Source organism: Pinus tabuliformis, chromosome X (genome assembly GCF_031772625.1).
Source record: "Pinus tabuliformis cultivar Carrire ecotype Pingquan chromosome X, CPIR1, whole genome shotgun sequence".
Lineage (NCBI taxonomy): Eukaryota > Viridiplantae > Streptophyta > Pinopsida > Pinales > Pinaceae > Pinus > Pinus tabuliformis.
In genome coordinates this window covers 268,575,777-268,600,916 of record NC_142308.1, presented here as the reverse complement: position 1 = coordinate 268,600,916, position 25,140 = coordinate 268,575,777, and positions in this window count along the sequence as shown.

Here is a 25,140-nt window from a genome sequence, read left to right as displayed (position 1 = left end):
GTTCAGGGCTATTAGGAGGTGTGAGAAAGCTTTCCTCTTTCCCTTTTCCTTTTGAGTGGTCATGGAACTGAGACTCATCTTCTTCTTTGTCTTGTTTAGAGCCTGATGAATCTTCATCCTTGTGTTTTCTAAAGTCCCTATACATTTCTTCTACCATGGACTTTATGGCTAAGAAACTTTCTATGAATTGAGGGTCTGGCCCCATTGAACCTTCCTCTGACATTGTCTTCCGAGGATAGACCCTCCTAATTTTAGGATTAATTTCGACCAACTCTCCTTCTCCTAATTTTAGCTTTGATCTAGTTAGCATTCAACAGTTAAACCAACACAAGCTTGTCTAACCTTACAGCCTAGAGCTCTGATACCACTTGATCTGAAAATCACCCTTGAGTGACCTCAGTTAATTAATTAATGAATGAAGGTATTACAGACTCATGTGCCGGTGTGTGTCTATGTCATTTTAGGCAATGGATCGATCAGATTACAAAATACACAGACACTTGGAAGATGGAAAACAATAAGAGAAACACAGTAAGCAAATACAAGAACACAACAATTAATAAGGAGTTCACCCTATCCTCTAGGGCTACATCTCTGGTCCAACTCTCAGTGGTGGCCTTCTTTTATTGTGTCTTTAAAGCAGAGAATTACAATAAGGAGCTCACTTGGAGTCTCTTGAAATAGATAATGTTTGGTAGGGTGGTTCTTGGATCCCCCAAGCCACTAGAGTGCACAGACTCTTTTCCTATCCAAGTATTGACCTCCCTGGTCTTCAATTTGAGGAGCCCAATGTGGTGCTCAATTCCCGACAGATCCTATCAGGGATTGCTCGATGTTGCCTTACGCTGTAGGTCAGCTCGGCTCTCTGTCTTTTTGCTTCTTGCTTCACTGTCTTTTCTTTACTTTCGCCTTCTCTGTCTTTGTTTTCTTCTCTTCTCTTAGTGTGTTTCTTGTCTGTTCACAGCTTTAAAGCTAATCGATCTCACTGCTCGCTTCCTCTTCCGCCCCCATCGGATCACCTACTGCTGCTCGCTTGGAGTTCCCTGTCTCTGCGTCATCATCAACGGCTCATAGGGAGTGGCCACTTGTCCTCTTATGAACTGTGCCAGCTCTTCCTCGTCGGTTCAGTTTTTCGGTTACATTGTGGAATGTGTCATCCGCCATCTCAGCATCAAATTGGACTTCAAAATATTTATCTGCCGGGGCTTAATCCCCTATAAAATCTGGTTCCTTCATTGGGCACATTCTCAGCCGTCAGATCTGGAGCCCCCAGATCCAACGTTATTCGCTCATTTCATGCAATTGACTTTCTCGACCGTTAGCGTGCGATGAACAGCGATTTTCTCTCTCCTCCGCCTGCAACGTGCTAGGCGCTGAATGGAATCGTTCGTTTTTCTCCAAATCCGCTTACCGCCCAAGGGTGCCCCCGATATACCATTGGTTTTGAAGCGCGGGACCCGCCTTTAGCCTTTAGTGCTTTCCCCACAGTTTTCCCGGCTTCCATGTGCCCGAGCGCTGGAGGCCATTCCTTCTCGAGGGGTTTTTCCTAGTGCTAATCACACATTAGAAACGACCTCCTTTTCCCGATCTGGGCTTCCCAAGTGCTAGTTTTGCCTCCTGCGCGATCTCCATGGGCCTTAGTCAGTGCGCATTGATAGAGGTCCTCGTCGTTCCTTGCTGGTTGCAAATTTCCACCATTAGAGGTCTTCCTGATCGCTCTGTGTTCATAAATTTTGAAGTCTGTCCTGTTTTGATACAGTCATGGCTCTCTGATTATTTTCATGAATCCAATTCGGATCACTCTGTCACCGAGTCTCCATCCTTCATCCTCAAGTTATACACCTTTTTCTGTAGGAACAATCTATTCACCAAAGACTTAGATTGGTACAAAGTCCCAAACTTGTCCCACAAAGCCTTCATGGTAGCTTCCCCTGATACATTCAACAAAACTGAATCTAAGATACACAACTATATTGTGCTCTTTGCTTTCCAAATCTACTTCGCCTAATCTTCATCTGAAATTGTCGTTGGTTTAGTACCCCAATCTACCAAGATCCACTGATCTTTATCCACTAGTAGATCCTCCATCTTGAGTTTCCACAACTCAAAAATCCAACCATTAAATTTCTCGATCTCCAACTTTCCACTGCTTGCCATATTCTTTCACCGCAAGAATCGATCCCACGGATCTCACACTGAACAAGGTCTACCATAGGCCCGAGAAAAACCCCTTAGTAGAAAAGGCACCCCCTTGAAGTTGAAACAACTCTGATTCCAAACGTAGGTTTTAACCCTATACAAAAATTGCCTGTAAATGAATTCTAAAAAACAAAAAATAAACATTGACGAGAATATAAAACAAATACACAGAGATATTCCCCTAGATCCCAAAACTGGGACTACTAGATTGATTTTTCATTATAATCCTTTTAATGTTACAATACATATATATACATGTCGAAGTTCCCTTGACCAGAGCAACAAAATACCATGGGTAGAAAACCATCATGCCCAGTACCATGTGAAAGACCCATGGACAAAACCATAGGTAGGTTTTCCCACCTAATATAGGGTCCATTTTTTTTTTTCCTGGGGTGTTGCTCCGGACCCTGTGCAGAAAAAGCCCGCTCGTGACCCCCCTGCATGTGTGACTAGTCGTGGAAAGAATATAACACACACCCAAAAAATATAATATATATTGTTTTTCTCACATGATGTGTTTATTATTTGTATTCATTATATCAAAACTCCTTGATCTTCTAATTAGTCATTAGAGATATTTTGAGGTAAAATGGGCCTAAAAACAAAAATGTACAATAGAAATCAACTTTATAAGAACCAATAGGATTCAATATAATTATGTCAACTATGGGGACGATTCACCATTTTTAGAGTAAAAAGATAAACAAAAAAAAACTATTTTTTAACTCACATTTTCAACTTATCTCCCTATGATTTTACTCAAATTTCGTGCGGGGGCACTCGTTGGATGTAGAATATAATTTTGCATCCAAGGAGTACCCATGTTGAATACTTTAGATGGACCCTACTACACAAAAAATGTGAAATACATGAAAAGCATGATTGCAATAATGGTTTTCATGTATTTCACATTTTTCTTGTAATAGGTGTTGGAAATAATACTGAGAGGGGGGGTGAAAAAGTATTTACAAATAAATAATCTTTTCATTTCCATGATCAGGTTTATATACGCTACTTCAGTGAAGGGAACTCGCGTGTGCACCAATTGTTCTTAAGGCAACCATCGTATATCCAGTGAACTTATGATTAAGTTAATGCATCATTTGTTGATCTTTAATCAGTGCATCAGTTCTTTATTAAACATTAAACAGTAACCATGTGTAGTTTTAACAGAATAAACCATCACACATAAGAACCACATATGAACACCAAGATTTAAGGTGGAAACCCAATGCGGGACAAAAACCACCTGCTGCTATCTTCTTTTAATATAAGAAAAACCTGTTTACAATCTTGTATTGGTGCAGACTCATACCAATACGCAGGCACCCACTTGCAGAAGGCTACAACCTTCTCTTGTTCTCCATCTTCTAGTAGAAGGGAGCTAAAACCCCCTAGCTCTTATACTAGTCGATATGTTTACTAGTACGTAGGTGCCAGCCTACAGAAGGCTACGACTTTCTTTCTTCCTCCGGGGACCACGTTTCATAAATTTTCAGACTGGATGCTCCTGGTACACAACAATACACATGAAGGCCTCGTTTGATCCAATTTTCATATTGGACCCATCAACAACATTGAAGCTTAGAATCAATCACCATTGCAATACAACCATCAAATACATCTGCATCAACCAATTACTGAAAATTAATCATTACTTTCTGAATCAACCACAAGTGAGTCAGTCAATCACTTGACAACCCATCATCACTGTAGAAAATCACAATCAATCAATCTGATCATTCATAACACTGTCACCAGAATATAGTCACCAGAACCCAAAGCAGAACTCAGAACTCTGCAACAACAAATAGAAACAACTAAAACATACTTCATAAGGTATACGCCACTTCCATGTGTCGAACCAACATGTATACGCACTTTTACCAAAAGGAACCAACGTACATATCTGCAAATTCAAATTTATGAATTATACGCTACTTTGATATGCTAAACAAGTGTGTATACGCTCTTTTACTAAAGCGAACCTGCGTACAGATCTATAAATGCTAACTTAAAACATCACAACTATTTCAGACTTCAGTCATATCCAGATCATCACATTTACAAAATAAAACATGCGTCAGTATTCAAATCTAGACAGTTCATGATCAAACCACATAATGATAATTCATTTTAGGTCTTATGCTCCCGATCCATCATTCATTATCAACCACATAGTTGCATCCTTAGATCAGATCAAGTAAAGCATCAAAATCTCATAACCTGCATATATGATCCAACACTTCATAAGATATTCAATACTTGCACACCGTGGCCTAATGATCTTCTTCTCCTTATATAGTTTTAGGCCTTTCTCAATACCATGGACCAACACCACTTAGGACCAATACCTTGGACCAAATACCTCCAACCAATACCTTGGATCAAATACCTTGGGTGAAATACCTTGGACCAAAAACTTTGATTTTCCAAGATGTACGCGCTTTTACTTCTGTGAAAGTGCATGTGTACGTATATGCTCTTTTTGTTTAGTAAACATGCATGTATATGCATTTTGGACAAGATGAACTTGCGTATACCCCTCTTTCTTCATTCTTTGGAGTCTGATCTGTAATTCTTTGTTGTTGACCTGCTGCACTGTGATCTTTTATCTAAGTGAGTTGCCATCAAGGACAACACTTGTATCATAATGCCAACAATCTCCCCCTTTGGACTTGATGGCAACAACAACACCAAGTCACTCTCCCCCTTTGACATCAAGGGCAAAGTGTGGACCAAGATATTTTCTCCCTTTGACATACATTATGTTGTTCATGCTCCCCCTGAGTACATGTTGAATTCTCTGATTGAGCTCCCCTTGTTGTACATGCTAAGATGTACTAAAACCGTCCATGCTCCCCCTGAGCACATGCAGAGTCTGCAAAAGAATAACACAACTCTATAACTCAACTATGTGAGTATGACCTTCCTATCACAAATGACTCATACATACATCAATCTCCCAACCAAGTGGGGATATACCAAATTTGACTCATCGACCCAACCAAGTGGGGATATACCAATTGTTTATACATGACTGAAATATAGCACTTATTAAATCATCCTTCCCATGCATAGTGGGGGTACAGATTACATCATATGACCCAAAAAGGACTCATCAAAAGATTATGACAGATAGAGACAGAATACATCATGGGTCTTTATATGACCTTTACATCGAATGATATACATGACAGAGACCATATATCTAAACAAGACCATGATAATCATCAGCAACTACCTTACACCATGTATGATCTACACCATAAGCATTTGTCAATTGCATCTAGGCCAACAACTTGTATATGTCCATCATTATTTCCCAAGATATGATGGAGTAACTATCATCATCCTGTGACAAAGTATGCTGCATATAGATATCAACTCATCCTCTTGATCTCATCAAGATCAACTTGCTTCATTTCCTTAGTAGAAAGAGCCTTATCATAATCTTCCATGAATCAACTAAGCATGTGTCATATCTCCAAGCAGTAACACCAAATCATTCACATCATATCATATGTATGTGAAAACACCATAGTCATCATCTATGACCATAACATCATCATTAAGAATTGAATGATCTTTCCACAAGAGCCCTCAATGTATCATCACTAGGGAACATCCCACATTTGATAAGCAACAACCATGATAATCAACATGTGTGAGTATCAAACTCATCATCATAAAGTAAGAAGTCATCATTAACATGTGATTAAGTAAGCTATGTCTTTATGAGACCTGCAATAACACCATTCCCTTGGCAAACCAACAATACTTATCAATATGCACCTTAATTAATCATCCATGTGTCCAACATAATGTATATCCATCAATGAGGTAGGAATATGTGTCTGGCAAACCATGTGAGAGAAAAAGACTATAGGAATCCTGTATCATAACTGCACCATATGAACTTTATGCATCTTTGAAGGTGTGATGACAGCAGCATGAAATAAATGAGTGGCTCGTCATCAAATAATGAAGTTGTGTACTCAATCGTTGTACTCCTCCTTGTCCTTATGGAGATCACCATGTAAGCATCATATATATACTATATGCATCATCAAAAAGTCATCCACAATCCTCCATAAATCTGATCTGAATAGCAACTATGTAATCCCAAGAATTACAAGTATCATCATCATAGGCAACTTATAACCGCAACATAGCATGATGTATCATTTAAACACTTTAGCCACATAAGCATTATCACCATTTATAAGAATCAATAGGTACCAAAGACTTCTAAACATAATGCCAATAATGCAATATTAGAAGCATAACATATTCTACCACTGAACCTGTGCCACTTATTCACTGTCAGATCTAATCATTGCATATATCAGTAAAAAATATCAAGGCATCATCATCAATCAGATATACATCAAGTCAACAACAACTTATGAGGATCAAAAGCACTTCTAAATAACATTCACAGACTGTAGTCATCAATCATCAAGACAGAAAATATAACTGATAATTGTTTGAACCATATCATATCATTTTTCTAAGTCTGTCCCACTGCTTCTTCATCAAACCAACATATACGCGACTGTGCAACTTTGAACTCGCGTATATACGCGACTTGTCTTCATGAAACTTGTGTATGAGATTTAGAACACTAAAGTTTCTCACTTTCAGCTCCCCTTGAGTCTGTTATGTCTGTATACTGTGCTATGCCACATCTTTCTGACTATACTTCCTTCTTCTTCCATATCTTCGAGTGTGATGATGTTTTCTCCTTTTGGTATGGTGCCTAAAATTTTCTCTTGCATTTGTTTGCTATATGTCCAAACTTGTCACATGCATAACATCTTACATGTTTTATATTCCTTATATAGCAGTCAATGGCTTTGTGACCAAATATATTGCAAGAAAAACAATATCCCTTAAAGTACTTGGAAGTTGATGATCTTTATGTGATGGTCTTGAACCATTCTACTTCTGCATCTTGCTGCAACATGTCCAAAATTATGACATATAAAACATTCAACATTATTCATTTGAGGAAATAACTGACTATCACTTCCACAGTTAGGAGTAAAAGATTTTCTTTGAAGAATTTATTTCCTTGGTTGTTGATGGGGTTGACCTCTCATCTCCTTGTTGAGCATTTCAGATTTTGCATTAGAGTTCCTTGCCTCACCTTGTGAGATAGATTCACCTTCAACAGATTCATGAAAACCAAGACCAGTTTTGATGGCAGGAGACCTTTGACTACTAAGAATATTATCCAAAATCTTAATACTGTCTTGAAATCGTAACAATTTATCCTTTTCTTCTAATTTACCTTTTAAGATATTTACCTCAACCTGATATTATTCTTCCTTTTCCAGATATTGCTTCTTCAATATTTCTTCAGCCTTTTTTCCTTCTTCCACTTGTTGCCTTAATTTGAGAATCTCATTTTCTTGTTCTTCATCTGCTTGAGGTAGTTCTTTATTCTGCTTATTTTCAAGATCTTCTTTTAGAGAGAGGATCTTAGCTTCAAGACTTTCATAGTAACTGGATCTATCTTTAATTTTCTTGATTGTTGTATTCATTTTACTTCATTTCTCAATGAAGTCACTTCATTCTGCAGCCTTTGACTTTGATCTTCTTTTTCCTTGTACTGCTTCCTTACTTTGTTTCCTTCCTGCAGTTGAGCTTTTAGTCTGGTAGCTTGTTCTTTGAAGGCACACTCCCATTTGTCCAATAGATCTTGTTGATATCTAATTTTTTCTGTGATTATTTTAAATTTTGCCTCTATTTGATAACTTTCTCTTTCACCCATAGGAACAACTTCATTTGTTTTGTTGTTATTTTCATCATCTTCAAATGAACAGAGAAATGGATCACCAGAGGATAAAAAATTCATACTTGATAGTTCTTTTCCTTGTTCATCTTCATTATGAGGTGATTCTGAATCTGAAGAGTTGCTTCCACATAATCCCCAATCGTCTCTCCCACTGTCACAGTTCCTTTGAGATGCCTTCTTCTTTTCAGGTGCTTTCTTCTTTAGCTTCTTTCCCATTATTTCTACGGATCTCCTTCAAGCAATCAAGCTTCTGCCAAAGGACCCGCTCTGATACCAATTGTTGGAAATAATACTGAGAGGGGGGGTGAATCAGTATTTACAAATCAATAACTTTTTCATTTCCATGATTAGATTTATATACGCTACTTCATTGAAGGGAACTCACGTGTGCACCAATTGTTCTTAAGGAAACCAGCATATATCCAATGAACTTATGATTAAGTTAATGCATCATATGTTGATCTTTAATCAGTGCATCCGTACTTTATTAAAAATTAAACAGTAACCATGTGCAGTAATAACATAATAAACCATCACACATAAGAACCACACATGAACACCAAGATTTAAGGTGGAAACCTAATGCAGGACAAAAACCACCTGCTGCTGTCTTCTTTTAATATAAGAAAAACCTGTTTACAATCTTGTATTGGTACAGACTCATACCAGTAAGCAGGCACCCACCTGTAGAAGGCTACAACCTTCTCTTGTTCTACATCTTCTAATGGAAGGGAGCTACAACCCCATAGATTTTGTACTAGCCGATATGTTTACTAGTACGTAGGTGTTGGCCTATATAAGGCTACGACCTTCTTTCTTCCTCCAGGGACCATGTTTGATAAATTTTCAGACTAGATGCTCCTGGTACACAACAATACACAAGAAGGCCTCGTTTGATCCAATTTTCATACTGGACACACCTACAACATTGAAGCTTAGAATCAATCACCATTGCAATACAACCATCAAATACATCTGCATCAACCAATTACTAAAACTTAATCATTACTTTCAGAATCAACTACAACTGAGTCAATCAGTCACTTGACAACCCATCATCACTGTAGAAAATCACAATCAATCAATCTAATCATTCATAGCACTGTCATCAAAACCCAAAGCAGAATCCAGAACTTTGCAACAGCAAATAGAAACAACTAAAACATACTTCATAAGGTATACACTACTTCCATGCGCCGAACCAGCGTGTATACTCACTTTTACCAAAAGGAACCAACGTATAGATCTGCAAATTCAAATTTATGAAGTATACGCTACTTTGATATGCTGAACCAGCGTGTATACGCTTTTTTACTAAAGCGAACCTGCGTACAGATTTGCAAATGCTAACTTAAAACATCACAACTATTTCAGACTTTAGTCATATCCAGATCATCACATTTACAGAATAAAACATGCATCAGTATTCAGATCTAGATAGTTCATGGTCAAACCACATAATGATAATTCATTTTAGGTCTTATGCTCTCGTTCCATCATTCATTATCAACCACATAGGTGCATCGTTAGATCAGATCAAGCAAAGCATCAGAAGCTCATAACCTGCATATATGATCCAACACTTCATAAGATATTCAATACTTGCACACCTTGGCCTAATGATCTTCTTCTCCTTATATAGTTTTAGGCCTTTCTGAATACCATGGACCAACACCACTTAGGACCAATACCTTGGACCAAATACCTCGGACCAAATACCTTGGGTCAAATACCTTGGACCAAGAACTTTGATTTTCCAAGATGTACGCGCTTTTACTTTTGTGAAAGTGTGTGTGTATGTATACGCTCCTTTTGTTTAGTCAACATGCGTGTATACGCGGTTTGGACAAGATGAACCTGCGTATACCCCTCTTTCTTCATTCTTTGGAGTCTGATCTGTAATTCTTTGTTGTTAATCTGCTGCACTGTGATATTTTATCTAAGTGAGTTGCCATCAAGGACAACACTTGTATCATAATGCCAACAGTAGGGTCCATCGAAAGTATGCAACATTGGTACTCCTTGGATGCAAAATTTAATTTCGCATCCAATGATTTCTCCTGGTCGAAATTTGAGAGAAACCATAGGGAGATAAATTGAAAATACGAGTTGAAAATGTAGTTTTTTCTTTTTCCCTCCAAAACTTGATGAGGTAATCTAATATTATTTTAGTATTTCTACTAGTACTCTATAGTATTCCTCAGGAGGCCCATTTTATACCTCAAAAATTATCTAATGATTAATTTGAACTTATTAATCCATAGTATGCTTTGATCCTTTTGTTTGTCTATGTTATTGCAGGTTCCAATCTTCAGGGATTGAAGAGGAGCATGAAATCAAGCAAGAAGAGAATTGAAGTGACGAACTATTTCATTAAACAACAAAGTCCTATTCAAACTTTACTAGATAAAGATAGTATGCATTGTATTGTTTGTTCTAGATTTGATCATTGATTCTCGGGAGATTGCTCTTGTCCGCAAGAGGGATTTTTCCAATAAAAAACTCGGTGACCATACTGAGGAAAATTTTAGTTTTTTGCTAGCCTCCTTCCTTTTTCCTTTTAGAACCTTTGTGACTATAATTTGAACTTGAAAATGTGGCATCCTGTACAAGTTAGATCTATTGAACCAGTCCATAATCAAGTCATCATGGGAGAATTGACATAACTTTATCTTAAAGAATCAAATCTTGGTCCAATTGGTGGGATTGAAAAGAAGACACAGAGGGCTACCATAAGACACAAATTCAGACCTTGGGAGGCTGAAATAACAAAGATACAATAGTTTCAAGGTCAACCTTATCAACAAGCTCAAAATCAAGCTAAAAAATGTGTGTTTTTTAAAATTTGCATAGCTTTTGTTTGAAAAACCAAATTGAAGTGATTCAAAGGGAATAGTGAGCATAGATATCATTAATTGGTTCAAAAATTCCTCCCAAACAAAAAATTATACACCCATTAAGCCCTCAAAAAGCTCTACTATGACACACGAAGAAGAGGAAGAAATACAACATGATATATCAAAATTACGGGACCATATGCAACAATTTTCTCTCTCACAAAGAGAAACCAAAAATTAATTGGAAGCGATGATGAATGTTAAGATGGATGTTTTAAAAGGGGACATGGATAGTTTAAAAGCATACATGGAAGGTTTGAAGGAAGATTTGACAATTTTGCTAGAAGAAAGGCTTCTTAATGGTAATAGGGTATTCAATGAAACCCATGATGAGAACAAAAAGAATGTGAAGCATGATTTTAGAGACTCTAACTCTAGGTTGACAACCAACCATATTCCAATATCAATATAAGAATTTTTATGGAAAGGATTTTGTACCATGGATACTATAGATGGAGCAGTTATTTGATCTACACAAAGTGCAACACACACAAAAGTTACACATGCATCTTTATATTTAGAACCCAATCAATTTGTGTGGTATCGATGGCTTTTTTCTTGTAAATCACTTTTCACTTGGACAATTTTTACGGAGGAATTGATAGAACATTATGAGGATACAAAGAGAAATACCTTCTTTAGCCAAATGATAAATCTTAAACAAAAGGGTTCAGTTGCGGAGCACATTGAGGACTTCCAAAGATTTAATATCAAGGTAACTGATATTCCAAATGTTAATTTTAGGTATGTTCTATGCTAGAGAAATTTATTTAATTTCTTTTCCATATTAGCAATCACATCAGCATAAAGTAAACTGCAGATAGAGCATAAATATAAATCGCAGAAGACAAGCCAAGACAAGAGGACACAAGATGTGGCACGAGCCAGGGACAAACCCCACAATCTGTGGGGAAACCCTTTGATCAAATCTTCTTTTATCTTCAAAGTTCAACAGAGAGAGAGAGAGAGAGAGAGAGAGAGAGAGATAGTACATTTACAACAGAGGTCAATACTTTGACTTGTCTAGATCTGAGCATAGATCATCTCATATGATGATGATATCAGTTGAAGCAGATTCAACTGATACCTATCATCGTGGTGCATCTGGTCCTCTAGTTGCACCACTGCATACTGCACCATGCTGCACTAATCATGATAATCATCATGCTGCCCATGTCCATGATCTTATCCATCATAATGCTACTCAAACTAATGTGCATCATCATCATGCTATTGCCCTTGCTAATATATCATTGTACTGCCCATGCACATGATCTCATAGTGCTGCCCATCATGCTGCTGCCTCAGCCTTCTCTTTGCTTCATCATGCTGCAACAATTTGATTCTATTGATATCAGCCTTAACTGCTTGCTATGGCTTGCAGCCTAGCAAAGTAGCTAGACTATAGTTCCACGCAATCCCTTTACACACAGCATATTGGTATTCTTCAACTATAGGTTTTCTTTCATTGCTGCGTGTCTCTATGACCTATGCATAAGAGTCTCCATGAACTACGTATGAGTGACTGGAGTCTCTATACCCTGATCTACGCTGCCTAATCTACTCCACACAGTAGCCCGATCTACACTACCAGATCCTCATACATCACAATGACTATCCTTGATGACTACAGATGTTCCTTTTAATGACCAGCATAGATATGTCTTTCATGTCCAACGTATATATGTTAAGTGTCTCTAAGACCACATAGAACGTTCACTATTTTATGAATGTTGTGCATATATAGATTGTTATTGACATATATACAAATTGTAATACCATGACAGCGTATACCTCTTCATTACTGCGGCTATAACCATGACCTCTTCATCACTGCGGCTTGATGACAGTGGTACCCATGACTTCCTGACCAGCGTATTTATTCATGAACAGTGTATTGTATAGAGTTTTCCATGTGTGCTCTGCGTATAGAGTCTATATGTGCTCCGCGTATAGAGTCTATATGTGCTCTGCATCGTATAGTAGGGCCTTTCCTTTGGCTAGGTATGAGTGTGACTACGGAAAGCGTGAACATTAACTGCGTACAGCTATCTCCCATGGCTACATGAATGCCAGCGTGAACATTGAGACTATGTACAGCTATCTCCCATGGACTACTCATGTTTCTTATCGAGGAAGGCACGGTCCAGAGTGTGCGTAGAGGCATCGTACATCAACTTGAAACTGTAAATATTTCCACAACACGACCACGCTGGATGCCAATAACACATCCGAAACCCTAGGGACATTTATGCCCTGTGCAACACTCTGCGCCTTGAGCCTCATGTGATGGTCTGAAATGTTTACAATTACCAGCGAATGGAGCTTAAATGTGAGCCTGCTGCTAGAAGACATTGCAAGTATTCAAACAATAGACCTCTAGCGCTCAGACAATCTAAGGGTTTCGAGTACAGTTTTCTTGTGAACATCCACAACGTATTTACTATGAATAGCATGTATCATTCACTGTGAGCAGCGTATTTTTATTGTGACTCTCCTTCTCCAAAACCCAAGACATGGAGAGGAGATCACATCAAGAATGTTTCACCAATGACATCAAATCCTCTTCTATTTATACCAAAAACGTATAGGTTGAATAGACATGACATTTGGGTTTCTTGAGCCTACATAAATTTCTGGTCGGCTAGATAATAAATCCATAATCAAAATAAATTCATATCTCCATAAATACTTATTGGAATCGGATGATCTTTAGATCAATCCTACACCTCTTGATGATAGGGATCCACTAAAAATATCAGCTGCCATAAATAAGCTGACCCACATGGATTTTGGCCCTAGTTTCCAATTTAACACTCCCTCTCAACTAGGGAGAACTCCATCCAGTGATCCATAAGTCCGATTGTACTATCTCTGCCATTAGTGCACTGCACTGCTCTGCCCAACTCTGCTCAGCTCTGCTGGCTCTACTAGCTCTGATCTGCTTAGTTCTGCTCAGCTCTGTTGGCTCTGCTAGCTCTGCTTTGCTCTACTCAGCTTTGTTGGCTCTGCTAGCTCTGCTCTGCCCTGTTCTGCTCTGCTCTGCTCTATTGGCTCTGCTCTACTCAGCTCAGCTCAGCTCTGTTGGCTTTGCTAGCTCTGCTCTGCTCTGCTCAGCTCTGCTAAACTATGAAGAAGAAGAATTGATCGAGAATGTCTTATACCATTCTCCACTAACCTGAAGTCAGTCTCAGAGTGCGTACCACTGATCCCAGACCAGTCTCAACCGACCCAAAGTCAGCGTCATAGTGGGTACTACTCCTACCACTGGTCCGAGACCAGTATTGCAGGCTCAGAGAGTGTACCACTGGTCCCAGACCAGTCTCAACCGACCCGAAGTCAGCGTCATAGTATGTACCACTCTCACTGGTCCCAGACCAGTCCTTCACTGACACGAAGTCAGTCTCAAAGTATGTATCGCTGGTCCTAGACCAGTCTCAACCGACCCGAAGTCAGTGTCATAATATGGTACAACTCCTACCACTGGTCCCAGACCAGTATCATTGATCCCAGATCAATGGAAAACATCCTAGCGTCGGGAGTACGGTAGATACAACGATGTGTCCATCGGTAATACTATGGTCCCTAACTTCATTTCCCTGCTCATTGATTAGATTAGAGGTACTTCCCATGAGTCCCAGACTGCATGGGTAGGATGCCTCGACAAGAGAACTAATCAATCCTGTCCTCACAAAAGAACACATCAATACTGCTACAATCGCCATGGAGAACACATCAATCCAAGCCTCACAGGAGAACACATCAATCCAGGCCTCACAGGAGAACACATCGTTCCTGCTACAATCGCCATGGAGAACACATCAATCCAGGCCTCACAGGAGAACTAATCATCCTGCTACACAGGTGAGCGAATCATCTTGTTCCACAAGAGAGCAAATCATCTTGTCCCACAAGAGAGCGAATCATCTTGTTCCACAAGAGAGCGAATCATCTTGTCCCACAAGAGAGCGAATCATCTTGTTCCACAAGAGAGCGAATCATCTTGTCCCACAAGAGAGCGAATCATCTTGTTCTAGTGCACACCACCAGGGGAGGGTGAGTCACCATGTGGTCGTATGTTGCTCCAGTAAGAACTGCAAGCCCCCCAGAGCTCCCAGAGCTCAATGTATGCAACATGCAGGACCCTTTTACAAAGGTATCTCGACGACTCCAAGTCGTTTGGGAAAATCACAAATTTGATATTTCCCCTGGGGCTCTGACCTGTACATCGTCTTAGTGTGATGGAGCCTCCTTTCTCATCAACTTACCATATCCTAGATAAGGCAGTATTTGATGTCTATCTGCTGGAGCAATCGTTGAATACGGGATTCCTCAATAATCAAATCCCACCTCTGGTTGTTACAGAGAATCACAGTGATATTCATCATGTGTACAAACAGCTCACTGAAGAGCTTCCCCAACCAGGCAGCTTCATACGAGATCATACTCATAGATATGTATCTGTTCTAGGTGGTGCTTACAACCAACTTCTGCTTCCTGCTCATCCATGATATTGAATCAAAATCCAAAGAGAAACAACACTAAGAAGTGCTCTAATGATCCTCCACACTGCCTGCCCAATCATCATTCGAATAATCATGCAGTTTCATATTTCCGGCAGTGTATCTCAATCCATGAGAGATTGTGCCCTAAAGACATCTCAGAAGATTCTTGGCGCCAATCTAGTGAGGCTCAACCAAATATGAGTTCCCCGTGCTAACTGCAAAACATATGTCTGGATGGAAGTTCACCAAGAACTTTCCCAAGTCTGGTCCGACATCACTACCGTATAACTTCGTCGAGGTAGTCACAGGCTTGCAGTTTATCATTTCACATCTAAAATCCAACTCCCTCTTACTTCTGTAAGTGAGAGGGTCTGCATAGGTCGTCCTCATAAGGTGCTAGTATGAGAGGTCTATCATCCACAAGCTTTGGATGGTTTGGACCCGTTTCACTTTAGTGAATCTCAGCTTTATCACACAGTTATTGATCCTATCATACTATGCCCAGGATGTTTAGCTTCAAGCCACATAGGGCTTTCTTCCACCTGCATATGTGAGATTCTTGATTATCAATTTCAAACTCCTCAGGTTGTTCCACACCTGTGGACCTGCTACATGAGGGGAATGGTCCCCTTGTAATATTTTCCTTTGGTACATCTCAGACATGTACTTTCATGCTCCTTTTGAATTCAGACATCCCTGTCACCATCTGACTCATAGAACTTCAGTGACAATGGACATGATCCCTAGTGGACTTCCTGCAATTTGATACAACCCTGAACTCAAAAGCATCTTTGAAAATTCTATTTCGAAACACGTACCTTTCCATCGATGAGTGACATCCTGAAAGATTTTACTTCCATTTCTGAGATGGACACCAGGTTCTTCTTGTGATCAGGTACATAAAGGTGATTCCTTGCTTTCTTTGAATAGACGGTCATGTCCTTGATGACCTGCTTCTCTGTTATTCGGACACTCCTCTGCATAAGGGCCGAACATATTGTAACCAAGGCATTTGCCTTTCCTTCCATCCTTAGATCTGAACTTCCCAATGAAGTGATCTTTAGGTAGGCCATTAGGAATTCCCATTGCGTCAGACTGATAATATTCTCTGCTTCGACTTCACCCTAGGTGAATTATGAGGAACCCATTGATCCTTTTGTCTTCGGTGATTGCTCTTTCACTCTTGCTTGGGCATTGTCTTCACCTCAGCTCTGATTCCATGTTAATTTTAGGTATGTTCTATGCTAGAGAAATTTATTTAATTTCTTTTCCATATTAGCAATCACATCAGCATAAAGTAAACTGCAGATAGAACATAAATATAAATCGCAGAAGACAAGCCAAGACAAGAGGACACAAGAAGATGTGGCACGAGCCAGGGACAAACCCCACAATTTGTGGGGAAACCCTTTGATCAAATCTTCTTTTATATTCAAAGTTCAGCAGAGAAAGAGAGAGAGAGAGAGAGATAGTACATTTACAACAGAAGTCAATACTTTGACTTGTCTAGATCTGAGCATAGATCATCTCATATGACGATGAGATCAGTTGAAGCAGATTCAACTGAGACCTATCATCGTGTTTCATCTGGTCCTCTAGTTGCACCACTGCATACTGCACCATGTTGCACTAATCATGATTATCATCATGCTGCCCATGTCCATGATCTTATCCATCATAATGCTGCTCAAACTAATGTGCATCATCATCATGATGTTTCCCTTGCTAATGTATCATTGTATTGCCCATGCACATGATCTCATAGTGCTGCCCATTATGCTGTTGCCTCAGCCTACTCTTTGCTTCATCATGCTGCAAAAATTTGCTTCTGTTGATATGAGCCTTAGCTACTTGTTATGGCTTGCAGCCTAGCAAAGTAGCTAGGCTATAGTTCCACGCAATCCCTTTACACACAGCGTATTGGTATTCTTCAGCTATAGGTTTTCTTTCATTGTTGCGTGTCTCTATGACCTATGCATAAGAGTCTTCGTGAACTGCATATGAGTGACTGGATTCTCTATACCCTGATCTACGCTGCCTAATATACTCCACACGGTAGCCCAATCTACACTACCAGATCCGCATACATCACAACAACTATCCTTGATGACTGCAGCTGTTCCTTTTAATGACCAACATAGATATGTCTTTCATGCCCAGCGTGTATATGTTAAGTGTCTCTAGGACTAGCATAGAACGTTGATTGTTTTATGAATGTTGTGTGTATATAGATTGCTAATGACATGTATACATATTCTAATACCATGACAGCGTATACCTCTTCATTACTGTGGCTATAACCATGACCTCTTCATCACTGCGGCTTGATGACAGTGGTACCCTTGACTTCTTGACCAGCATATTTATTCATGAACAGCATATTATATAGAGTTTTCCATGTGTGCTCTGCGTATAAAGTCTATATGTGCTCTGCATCGTATAGTAGGGCCTTTCCTTTGGCTACGCATGAGTGTGACTATGGAAAGTGTGAAGATTGACTGTGTACAACTATCTCCCATGGCTGCATGAATGCCAACGTGAACATTGAGACTACGTATAGCTATCTCCCATGGACTGCTCGTGTTTCTTATCGACGAAGGCACGATCTAGAGTGTGCGTAGATGCATCGTACATCAACTCGAAACTGTTAAAGATTTCCACAACACGACCGCGCTGGATGCCAATAATGCATCCGAAAACCCTAGGGACATTTCCGCCCTGTGCAACACTCTGTGCCTTGAGCCTCGTGTGATGGTCTGAAATGTTTACAATTACCAGCGGATGGAGCTTAAATGTGAGCCCGCTGCTAGAAGACATTGCAAGTATTCAAACAATAGACCTCTAGCGCTCAGACAATCTAAGGGTTTCGAGTACAGTTTTCTCGTGAACATCCACAACGTATTTACTATGAACAACATGTATCATTCACTGTGAGCAGTGTATTCTTATTGTGACTCTCCTTCTCCAAAACCCAAGACGTGGAGAGGAGATCACATCAAGAATGTTTCACCAAATGACATCAAATCATCTTCTATTTATACCAAAAATGTATAGGTTGAATAGACATGACATTTGGGATTCTTGAGCCTACATAAATTATTGGTCAGCTAGATAATAAATCCATAATCAAAATAAATTCATATCTCCATAAATACTTATCGGAATCGGATGAGATTTAGATCAATCCTACACCTCTCGACGAGAGGGATCCAATAAAAGTATCAGCTGCCATAAATAAGCTGACCCACATGGACTTTGGCCCTAGTTTCCAATTTAACACCAGAGGAGTGTCTGCGTGACGTCTTCACATGGAATTTAAAGGATAACATCCAACATGAGGTTCACCTTTAGGAACTCAAGTAATTGGAGAATGCATTCAGGGTTGCAAGAAAAGCTAAAAGAAAAATTATGGCAACAAGGAGGTCTACCACTCACAACTATAAAAATGGAAGTGTTGTCACTCCTAGCCTCCCACAACCTACAATGTTGACACCACAACATTTGAAGGAAAAAGGAGAAAAAAGGGCTTTGTTACATTTGTGATAGAAAATACACGAAAGGTCACAAGTCTACTAAGAAGAAATTATTGTACATATTTTATGAAGAGGAGGAAGAAAAGGAACAAGAAACATCAAAATAAGAAGATCTACAGTAGTAACCAAATCTAGGGGTTAAAAATGAAGAAATGAAACTAACCATATCTTGTAATTCTTTGGTGGTAATTACCACCCCTCAAAACTCTCTCTCTCAAGATAGAATGATATATCAAGAAGAAAAAGGTAATAATGTTGATTGATTCAAGTAGTAACCATAATTCTATTCATTATAAGATAACCAAGGATTTGCATTACTTTCTCTATCTAGCACCAAAGTGTCAAGTGATGGTTGTAGATGGAGGAACTATAAATTTCTCAGGGAAGTGCCATAATATCAATATAACCATGGGGGAAATATGTAATGAATAATCCAATTCTTTCCATTCTAATGGGTGGTGTTGATGTGGTATTAGGAGTCCAATGGTTACAATCTTTGGGGACGATAAATTTTGATTTTCAAGAACTTTTCTTGAAGTTTTTATTGAAAAGAAACAAAATTGAATTAAGGGGTATCATAGGGAAACCTTGGAAGATAATCAAATATAACGACATGAAAAATGTTTTAAAGAAGGAACAACGAGGGGTAATTACACAATTATGCTCACTGGATGTTCAAACAATTAATTCACCCATTTCTCCATATCTTCAAAGTGTCCTTGACAATCATTCCAAGGTATTTGAGACTCCCAAAGGTCTCCCACCTATTTGCAACCATGATCATGCTAGTCACTTGATTATAGGATGTGTTCCTCCAAACATTAGACCTTACAAATATCCTATGACCAAACGAGTGAAATTGAATGTATGGTTGCAAAAATGCTAGAGGTTGGTATAATTAAACCTAGCCAAATTTCTTTCTCTTCTCTAATAGCATTGGCTCACAAGAAGGATTGATCATGACGTATGTGTCCAGATTATCTAGAGCTCAACAGACTCACTATTAAAGATAAATTTCCTATTATTGTCATTAATGAATCATTGGATGAACTAAACAGATCAATTTACTTCACCAAGATGGATCTTCCTTCAGGATATCATCAAATTACAATGAAGACATAAGAAATTATGAAAAAAACATGCATAACTCATGAAGTTCATCACAAATATTCGGTCATGCCTTTTGGTATTACTAATGTACCTTCCACATTTCAAGGTTTGATGAATTCCAATTTCAAACCCCTCCTTAGAATATTTGTGTTAGTATTTTTTGATGATATACTAATCCAAAACAAGTCTTGGAAAGATCATGTTCAACATGTTGATAGGGTGCTCAAACTATTGGAGGAGAAACAATTCTACGCAAAACCCTCCAAATGTTTCTTTGGGGTACAAGAAGTGGAATATTCGGGTCATATTGTATCTCATGAGGGTATTAAGATAGACCCTAACAAAATTAAATCCATCAAGGAATGGAAAATTCCCACAACCATAAGGCATATTCGAGTATTTCTCAGGTTGACAAGGTATTATCACAAGTTTGTTAAGAATTATAGGAAAAATGAAAGAAAGGAAAGTAAAAAATAAATTACAGAGCACAAAATATTTAACAATAACACACCAACTCAATCAAATTTCATTCAATAGAGGCATATATGTATACATGAGGAGAGATCTCAGGATTTTTCATCTCCAAAAATTTCTCAATCAATAACTCCACAATTTTCTCAATCAATCAGTCCACAAATCTCTCACACAAAATAAGAACAACAATTAAAAAATAGATCATTATTCTATCAATTCTCCCCCATTATGATAATTTTGAAATATTCCAATATCATCTTTGAATTTGCAGAACTTTCCTTAGATAGTGCTTTGGTGAATGTATCAGCTACCTGTTCATATGTTCTACAATACTCGATCTCGATTGCTCCTTGTTGAACCAAATCCTGAACAAAATGATACTAAATATCAATATGATTGGTCTTCTTATGAAAAAATGGATTCTTTGTCATTTGAATAGCACTTTGATTATCACACATCAACTAAGTGGGTTGTTTTTGTTGTTAATGTATATCCTCTAGAGTTCTTCTCAACCAAATTGCTTCACATGTTGTTTTCATTACCACTTTATACTTTGCTTCTACCGTGGAGAGAGAAATTGTAGGTTTCTTGTTAGTTATCTAAGCAACTGCAACTGAACCCACACTAAATGAATACCTTGAAGTTGATTTCCTATCATCAATACATCTAGCCCAATATGAATCTGTATAACAAATCAACCTAAAATATTCTATAGACCCCTGTATACCAAACCATAACCAATGGTTCCACGCAAATATATTAAAATCCTCCTAGCAAATTTCCAATGCAATTCCTTGGGTTCTGCGATATATCTTGATACCATACTGACTGCAAAAGAAATATTTTGTCAAGTTGTAGTTAAGTACATCAAACTTCCAACCAATTGATGATACAAAGTAACATCAACTGAATTAGAGTCATCATGTCTGTATAACTTCAACCCAACTTATAAAGGAGTTACTGTTGGTTTGTAACTCAACATTATGAACCTCTTCAAAATGTCCCAAGTATACTTGGCTTGTGACATGAAAATATCATCTTCCTTCTGCCAAACTTCAATACCTAAGAAGTAATGCAACTCACCTAGATCTGTCATCTTAAGCTCAGCAATCATATGCGAATTAAATTTTTGAAATAGTTCATCATTGTTCCCTGTGTAGATCAAATCATCCACATATAAGATAAATATCAGAATGTTCTACCCTAACTTAGATATGTAGCGATTGGGCTGAGATAAACTTTTAACTAAGCCATGATCCTAGAAATACTTATCAATTCTTGAATACCATACCCTTGACGTTTTTTTTAGACCATACAAGGCCTTATTCAACTTATAAACATAATATTATTTTCCTGACACTTCAAAACCTTCAGGTTGCTCGACATAAATTTATTCATTCACATAACCATTTAGAAAGGTCAATTTAACATCCATCTAAAAAATTGGCCATTTGTGTTGTGCAACTAATGCAAGAACCATCCTGATTATACCCAACTTTGCCACATAAGCAAATGTCTCAGTGTAATAAAAGCCTTCTTTTTGTGCATATCCCTTTGCAACTAAACAGGCCTTATACTTATCCATTATTCCATATGATTTATACTTGGTTTTATAAACCCACTTAGTGCCAATTACATCTTTTCCCTTTGGTAATTTGACCAAGACCCATGTATCATTTTTCACCAAGGCATTCAATTTTGCTTCCATAGCTTCATTCCATTCCTTCTTTCTTGATGCTTCTGCATAATCCTATGGTTCATCCATTTTTATTACCTAGCCCATAAGTGCATAATTCACTAGAGAACTTTGAGATCTGGTAACCCTTCTTTCAAAATTTTTATCCAACACACAGCTTTCTGAATGACCTCTTTCAAGCCACTTAGGCTTCTTCTTAAATTCATCTATCTTTAGTGACTTGGAATTTGATTCATCACCAATATTCACAACATCTTTCCTTAATTCAAATTGTCCCTAATTTGGATGATAGATTCCTTTCTCACCAAACACAACATATCTACTTATTATCACCTTCCTTTCTTCATGATCAAACAACTTGTAACTTCTTGTTTCGATACTGTAGCCAATAAAGATACATTTCACACTCTTATCATCCCATTTATTCCTCATTTTCCTTAGGAACATGTGCATATGCCATGCAACCAAAAAACTTCATATGGGCAATACTTGGTTTGCATCCTGCCCATGCTCCTTTTGGAGTCAAATTCAATACTGCCTTTGTAGGACATCAGTTAAGAGTGTATATTGTTGTGTGTATTGCTTCAACCCAAAACTCATTTCCAAGAGACTTAGTTTTTAACATGCTCCTAGACATTTCAACTATGGTCTTGTTGTTTCTCTTTACAACACCATTTTGTTGAGGAGAGTATGAATTGGTAAACTCTCACTTTATTCCATTATTCCTATAAAAACTCAAAAAATCATTTGACTTGTATTCTCCCCCATTATCTGTTCTTAGGGTGAGAATTTCCATACCACTTTTCTTTTCAGCTAAAGCCTTAAACTCAAGAAAATGAGAAAACACTTCAGACTTCTCTTGCATAAAATACACCTATGTCTCCTAGAATAATCATCAATGAAAGTGAGAAAGTAGCATGCCTTTCCAAAAGACACAGTCTCCATTGGACCACACAAATCTAAATGCACCAATGTTAGACACTCTCTATCCTTCCATGTTCTATTTGAGAAACTTTCCCTATGTTGTTTCCCAAAAATACACCATTCACATACTTCATCATCCAACTTAATATAAGGAAGACCATTCACCATGTTTTTCTTTCTGAGCAACACCAAACTCTAAAAATTCATATGTTCCATCCTTAAGTGCCAAACCTTACTATTTTATTATTTTGTTTCTTTTAAACTCTGTGAATTACTTGAATCAAAGGAGATCTTGAAAATTCTATCTTCAGTCATTTCACCTCTTGCTACAACTGCATTTTGTTTCAACTTATCCATGATTAAACACTCTTTATTATCAAACATTAACTTGTAATTTTGCTCCATCATTTGTCCTACATAAAGTAGGTTCTTCTTCAATGTTGGTGTTAACAAAGTGTCCTAATTCAACTTCTTCTTACCATGCAATGATGGTATTGCAACTGTGAATTTCCCTTTCACTTCAAAAACACTATCATTACTAAATATGACTTTACGAGAATAGTTGTCATTAATTTTGGTAAACAACTCCTCTCGATATGTCATATGAGTGGAATATCCTAAACCAATATACCATGCTTCACTTTCTTCACTATGTGCCATCAAACTTGAGATGAATAACTTCTCATTCCTAGTTTCTTCAATGACTGTATTAGCACCCTTATGCTCCATATCTCACATTTTTGCATAACAATATCTTTCAAGATGACCAAATTTTTGGTAATAATAACATTGTGGTCCTCCACCTCTTCCTCCATTTACACCTCCATCTCTTCCTTGTCTTCTTCCGCGAGATCCATCTCTCCCTTTTCCTCTGAATTGACTGGGATTCCTTGCTCTACCTCTTGAAGGAGATGCACTTCCTTATGAATTTTGTTGATTCCATTTTGATTATGATTATAATATTGAACCCTACTCCTTCCTCTTCCTCTATGCCTTGCAAAAAAAGCATGTTCCACTTGCTCAGATGGTTGATTTTCTCCAATAGTTAACAAGAATCCACTTAACTCATCAATTTTAATTGTATTTAAATGTTTGGATACCATAATAATGGTGGTCACCATCTGAAATTTGGGCAGGGAACTTCTTGAAATCTTCTCAATTAACCTTCTTCCTAGAACACCTTCACCTAAATACCTAATCTGATTAACAAGATCTTGCATTTTTGTGATGTAATCATCAATGGATTCATTATTTTTCATATGGGCATTTTTAAAATTCCTCCTTGATGTTAGCAATTTAGCTACAACAACACCTTCATATGTATTTTTTAAGATATCCCATGCTTCCTTAATGATATTGCAACATTGATTCTTGGAAATATAGATTCTTCAGGAACAATTCCTATAAGTGAAAATGCTTCATTATCTTTCTTAATAATTTCCTTAAGAGATTTATTTTCATCATCACTTAATGCTTTGAATTCACCAGGATAAGGCATAGTGTATCCATCAGTTACAAGTTCCCATAAATCTTTAGTGATGAATATAGGTTGCATGCATTGGCTCCAATAAAAATAATTTGTGCCAACAAGTTTAGGCAATACAATACTGCTTGTCGCCATGATGGGAGTAATATAGAATTAAAGAAAGAAAGTATATAATGAACACAATGTGTCTCACTTCAACCCAGGACAAGAACTAATATACCAAAAATTGAGACTCATCCACCACCAAAAATTATATTTTTTATTAATATTTAAATACAATAAAAAGCTTAATAAATACAATATCTCTTAATGACCAAAAAAAGTAATATAACCTTTTTACACCAATTGTGAGAAAATATATAAAATATCATTTTTCAATAAAAATATTTTCCAACATTACAATTTACCCACATAAAAAAATACATTAAAAAAAATCTTTCCCTAGAAAATTCCATTCCTCCACTGATTCTCTCATACCAAAATCATATTCTCCACTAACTCTCTCAAATT